The following is a 6000-nucleotide window of genomic DNA, read 5'->3' as shown; positions in this document are numbered from 1 at the left end:
AAAAAAGGAATGGGGTTAATGTTTAGCTTGGGGCCAAAGTTTTGATCATTATTATTTTTATCTCTACCATTTCGTACATCTCCAGTACAGAAACCATTTTGAAAGATACTGAGTCTGAATTCCTATCTATACTTCCAACAGGGGAAAGATAATATTGAAGGAAAGGCACAGGGAGTCAAGACATCTGGATTCTGCAGATCTGCAACTCATTATCTCCTGATTTTGGGCAATTCACTTAGGCCCAGCAAGGTATTTAAGTAGCTTTAAGTATGTGAGAGGTCTTATTGGATTCAGTGGTGCATTCAGTAGCACTATAAGATATTGGAGCACTGTAAACAATTGTGATGGATTTGCAAAGCAGGGGACTACATCTCCCATCAGCCATCTCCTCGCCACTACACTTCCCTTTCCTTGAACCAGGATGTGGCTGGGCTCTCTGTGAGTGAGAGACGCTTGGCAGCAGGGAGCTGGAGAGAAGCCCCCAGCAACTTTGGACAGAGTCGCTCGTGGAACAGACTGTGAGTGCCAGACATCACAACTGGGTGCAGATTTGTGTGGGACTTTGGGGTAGCAACAGCAGCTGTGCAGGGAGCCAGTGCAGTGGGGCCCCTTTGTAGGGTTGTCAGTTTTGGTTGGATGCTTTCCTGGAGGTTTCCTCACATGACATAATCTTTAATTAAATATTAATCTTAAATTCCTGGAGACTGTAGCGCAATCCTGGAGGATTGGCAACCCTACGCCCTATGAGAGACTCTAGCTGAGCCTGGCCTGGAAACCTGCAAGCTCCTATTTGCTTGAATAGAGACTAACTGGAAAGAGCACCCAGGCACAAGGACTGAATTGTCCTGACTCTCAGTTGGACTGTCCTAGGGACCTAGATAAGAACCGCCATTATTCACGTGAACTGTAACTCTTAAGCCTCTATACCTAGGATATTGGCAACTTTTCCCTTTCCTGCCAGCACTATTAAAATAACCTTTCCCTTAGCCATGTGTCTGAGTGGTTATTGGGATCCACTAGAGCTAGTGCCTACAAGGCTTAGCTGCTGAAGGGCTTACAGTCCTTGCCCCGAGACACGGTACACTGGGCATATTACTTGCAGCATAGGGATTCTGTGCAGCCACAATAGTTACATATTTTTTGCCTATAGTTAGCACACAGTCATTACTTTTCATGCTGTGGGCCCAAGCTTTGGGGAAACAGCAAGTGATGTGTATAGGGCCACTTAACAATGCCAAGCATAAAGAGGAGTACTGAAAGAATGCGGAAAACGAGTATACTGTCAGTCCTCATGCAGACAAAACTCGCCTGTGTCAGGGCTTCAGGATTTGGCCTTAGGAAAGGCCTTCTGGTCTATTTTTTGCCCCTCCTATGACGTAACTTAAATAGCTACCAAAACGTGCAAAACAGAATGTCTATTGAGATGGAAAATGCCTAGAAGTGAACAATAGGGACCAGTCCTCTGATGAGGAAAATTTGTATTAGGAGGCTCTTGGACAGGGTCTTGAGTTTCATAAACACTGATTCTGGTTGTCAGGACATGCTTCTTAACATACCGTAAACATTTTTATGCAGAGCTGAATAATAAGGCACAGGGGTGTATGCATATTATCAATCACTCTGGTTTATTATGCTGCTCAGGATTTGTAATAGTTAGTGTGAATTATGTTGTTTCTCCTAGCAGAATCTCTATACATGGGAAAATCAAAACGTATTGTGCCACCACAACATTGTTGTGTTAAATAATGTTGGGCAAGGCTTTGCTGTGGGCATACAGCCCACAGTAAGAGGTGGCTCCCCAGTTGTGTATGGGATGCGGGCTAATTCACAATACCCCTGTCAGGAGTGAAGCATCCTCCCCCTGTGTGTCCAGCTGGCTGGCACATGGGGCATGGATTCAAGGGTCTGTCTTGTTCCTGCCTCTACCTGTCCAGTTGCTCCTAGGGGGAGGCATCTGGGGCATAGCTCCTTGGCTTCTGTGTGTGCTAGGACTGCAAATGTAGCTGGCCTTTATAGGGATGCACAAGGAGTGATACTGACTTCCTCTCCTCCTCTGTGATGCCACATAAAGGCTAGGAAGTATCTAACCACTGAGGGCCAGTTTGTGACTGTGGCTATGGTCCTGAACAGGGGAGTAAGGGGACGAAAAAGAGCTAGCTTCCTTCCTTCCTTCCTCGTGTGGGCTACTTGCATCAAACATTTGGACAGGGAGTGTAAGTAGCTGTGGCTCCCCTCCTTCCCCTCAGCTCCCCATGCACCAGGGGAAGTAATCTGCACCAAATACAGGGCTGGTACAGACTACTTCCCTCCACTGCAGCAAAGGGAGGAACCAGAAGTGACTCTGTATATCACATTCCTGTGACACTAAGCACCCATGTATTCACACCCTACACACCATTGTAATACTTTTTGTACAGAATACTCCTTGCATCATATGAAGACTAATAACTCACTGCTCATTAATATTCTTGTGTGATATATGCACACAATGGGTGTTAAGAGTTATTAATACATCCTGGAATTATAACTAAAATGTGTGTAAACCAGGTACATCAGGGAGAGTTGTTAAATAGGTCTATCCTAAACAAAGGAATGTGTATTTACGTCAATTTACATATTAGCAGTAAACAGACCCAACAAGCTAACAACAGGTGGAGGCAAACCTCATACCAACAAGTGGGGGAGAAGACAGCATGGCGTCCATGCCCAGCAGGAGAGAGAAGCTTTGTCTGGGTTTTACTTTTCAGAAGAATCCATTTCAAAGGTTTTCTGGTCTATAGAGACAGGGGGCTGAACCTCCAGCAATAAACAACGGATTGTATACTACATTACTGTATTGTAAAAGTGTATAGAGTGAAGTCTTTTTTGAAAGTTAATGACCCACTGGTGATTAATAGCATTGTGAAATGTATGTATTAACAGTATATAAGGATACTCATTGATACTAGGCTTTACAGTCTGCCCAGACAGGAGAGAATGTCACAACTATGGCCTGATCTACGCTACAGAGTTAGGTCAACACAAGGCCATTTACGTTGACCTAACTATGGAAGTGTCTACACTAAAATGTTGATTGCACTGATTTAATAACTCCACCTCTATTACAGATGTAGAGTCAAAGTTGATGTAGTTAGGTCGACACAGTGTCAGCGTAGACACTTTGTGGCTTATATTGACTGTTACTGGGGTACAAGCATCCCAGGTGAGGACTCTCACTGCCAATATAAGGAGTGTGGACATGCAAAAACAATGTAATTACTGCAGTGGCTGTATGCCGATGTATTTAGGTTGACCTAATTTGGTAGTGTAGACATGCTTTAAATACCTGTCTCCAGTGAGTTTAGACAAGGTGTCCAAAAACAATGGAAGCCCCATTTACATAAAAATCAGCAAGCGGATGGGAGGTCCACAAGAAGGGAAGAACAGCATGAGGTCATCCTGCCTCCTGAAACAAGTTAACTGAACTTTGAAAGATATAAGCAAGGATAGAAGCTATCGTTGGCATCCATCACTAGACAGACACATGAGGCCGGAGCTCTTGTAAGCTGAGAAAGATGGGTCCTCCAACCAAGGTGGGGGTTGAAGTCTCTGGAACTGAATATAAGTGTTCACCTGCTTAGGCAAAGATCTTTCACCTAAGAAGACAAGGGAAGCCAGCTCCTTATACTTTTGTGGAAGGTCCTGACTGAGGGAAAGTTAGCTATGGCTGGGAAAAAGAATGACTGGTGAGAGACACCATTTTGAACAATGCCTATATCTTGCTAGATTAAGTTTTAGACCTTAAGATGTGTGCTTTCACTTTTATTTGCTTGTAACCCTTTCTAATTGTATTTCTTTTACTTCGAATCCCTTAACCTAAGATCTATTGTTAAATATTTTTTTTATTTTTACTATAAACCTACTCAGTGGTGTTTAAATAAAAGGAAGTTTCACCCTTGTTAAGTTAATAAGCTGTGATGTGGTTTTTGTCTCTTTACAGGAGCAATACACTTTATTATTTCTCTGAGCCATCCAGGAGATGGTTGGCCACTTCAGGGTACACAGTTTGGGGGAAATTCGGGATGGGGGTTTGTTGGGGTCATCTGGTTACTTGTAACCAAGGCTGGTAGAAACCAGTGACTGGTGTGCTGCTGGCAGGCTGCTGGGGTCAGAGCTGTTGGACCAGGGCTGCAGCTATCCACAGACACTCAGGGTGTGACCTGCATGATGGTAGGTGAGCAGCCCAGGTTAGGAGCTACAGCAGCAAAGCATTGTGAGGCACCCAGGGTTACAGGGCAGGCAGTGACACAACCCCTCCCTGGTCCGGATTGCACCCCAGAACATGACAAATCTGTACCTGGGGAAGTGCAACTACGTGTAGAGTAAACTTGGTTCAGTGGTTAGGGGCTTACCCTACAATTTGGGGAATCTGAGTTCAGGTCTTTGCTCCACCAGAATTTCTGTGTGATATTGGGCAAGTAACTAAGCGTCTCTGTCCTTTAATTTCCAATCTGTAAAGAGAGGATAATACAGGCATGTTGTGAGGCTAAATGTATTAAGCATTGTGAGACAGTCAGACACCATAGCAATGGGGGCCATATTAGTACCTAAGATAGATGTCGATAGATACTCAGGGCTTGTAGGAAACCTGCAGCTGAGCCCATGGTAATCAACTTCCCCCTGACAATGTGTCACCTACTATAGGACCTTGATTGCTCTACTAGGCTTGCCATGATACTGCAAGTAAAAACACAAGTCCATACTTACAACAAACAAAAAACCCTAGGAACTGAATTTATTTCATTTATTCTTGTATTCAGTTGCTGAAATATGGTTCATTCTGCATGGCTGGAACACAAAATCAGCATGCACAAAGTCTCCGTAGGGGACTCAGTAGCTTTGTTGGTCCCCAGGATCATCATTCTCAGCATGACCAGTCTGAGGAGGTTCAAGTCTCTAATTCTGATGTTATTTTTGGAAATGGCTTGAGTTTCTGCAGGTTTGGCTTTAAAGTGAGATTGGAGTCATGCTTTTCAGTCCCAGGTGCCAAGCTAAACTTTTCCCTTGGTGTGAAAGCATGTGTTTACCCATGTGCAAACTAAACTACAGTGTGTTGCTGTAATTGCATTTGTAAAATCTCTTCCTAAAATATTAGCTCTTTGCTTCCATGGAAAAAAAATAAAAAGAACAACATGTTAAGTTTTTGTCCATCTGCACTGGAGGGGGAAGAGTTTAAAAATGAAAGTCACATGCACAGTATGAGCTACTTTCCTTAGAATTAAAATAACACGGGGCCTCAGATGTTTTCATTTGTTCCTAATTCTTTGCCCTACAGTATCTGCTCCTGTGTTACTTGATAAAATTCCACGTTCCCCCACTACACATTCATTATAGCAAATGCCTTTCCAAACACTTCATATAAACCAGGCTTTAGCTAGTTCACAATATTCTCATAAATAACAATATTGTGAAAGGCAGTGGAAGGACAGACATTCTCAGTGCCCTGTCCCCAGCAACATAAATTCAATAACCAGTGATGAGCATAAGTCACATTACAAGGTACAATGTTGAGTTTCTATAAAATCATGCTTCCTGTGCTGGTATATTAAATGCTTACTGAATAGTTTGAAAAGCCCATTCTAATTCTGTATACTTATGTAAGTCGTGCTTGCTGGTCTTTTATTAGATCATAAAAGCAAATTGAACAGGGCAACCTCATACAAAAGCTACCCAGGAAACTAATTTCATAATAGCCATGTGAAATCCAAAGCTGGTTGAACGCATTGGTCTCAAATAAGGAATGAACAGAGCCTTTACCGCAAATTCAACCCGAATCTCTTTTGAGCTACAGAAAAAAAAATCCTGATGCTGTCTTGGCCTTAGTAAGCTATAGAGGCCTGCTGCCACCATGGTGTTTACACCGCTGCCTGTCCTTAGAGATTTCACAAGATGGGAGCAGCTCTAGTTTCTGCTCAGGGCTCCATAGAAATCCTGCTGGTGAAGGGTGCAGCAAAGATGTGC

At 43.3% G+C, this 6000-nt stretch overlaps 1 long non-coding RNA gene across 1 annotated transcript in view; it reads left to right on the top strand.

Moving 5' to 3' along the window:
* Nucleotides 1-427: 427 nt before the first annotated feature.
* LOC122465184 overlaps nt 428-6000 on the top strand; it is a 56353-nt gene continuing 50780 nt past the window's right edge. The window contains exon 1 of the long non-coding RNA XR_006289832.1: nt 428-518. This is a non-coding gene — a long non-coding RNA (uncharacterized LOC122465184). The remainder of the gene's footprint in view (nt 519-6000) is intronic.

The sequence above is a fragment of the Chelonia mydas genome, chromosome 3, assembly GCF_015237465.2.
Source record: "Chelonia mydas isolate rCheMyd1 chromosome 3, rCheMyd1.pri.v2, whole genome shotgun sequence".
Taxonomy (NCBI): Eukaryota; Metazoa; Chordata; order Testudines; family Cheloniidae; genus Chelonia; species Chelonia mydas.
This window is presented reverse-complemented; position numbering and strand designations above follow the sequence as displayed.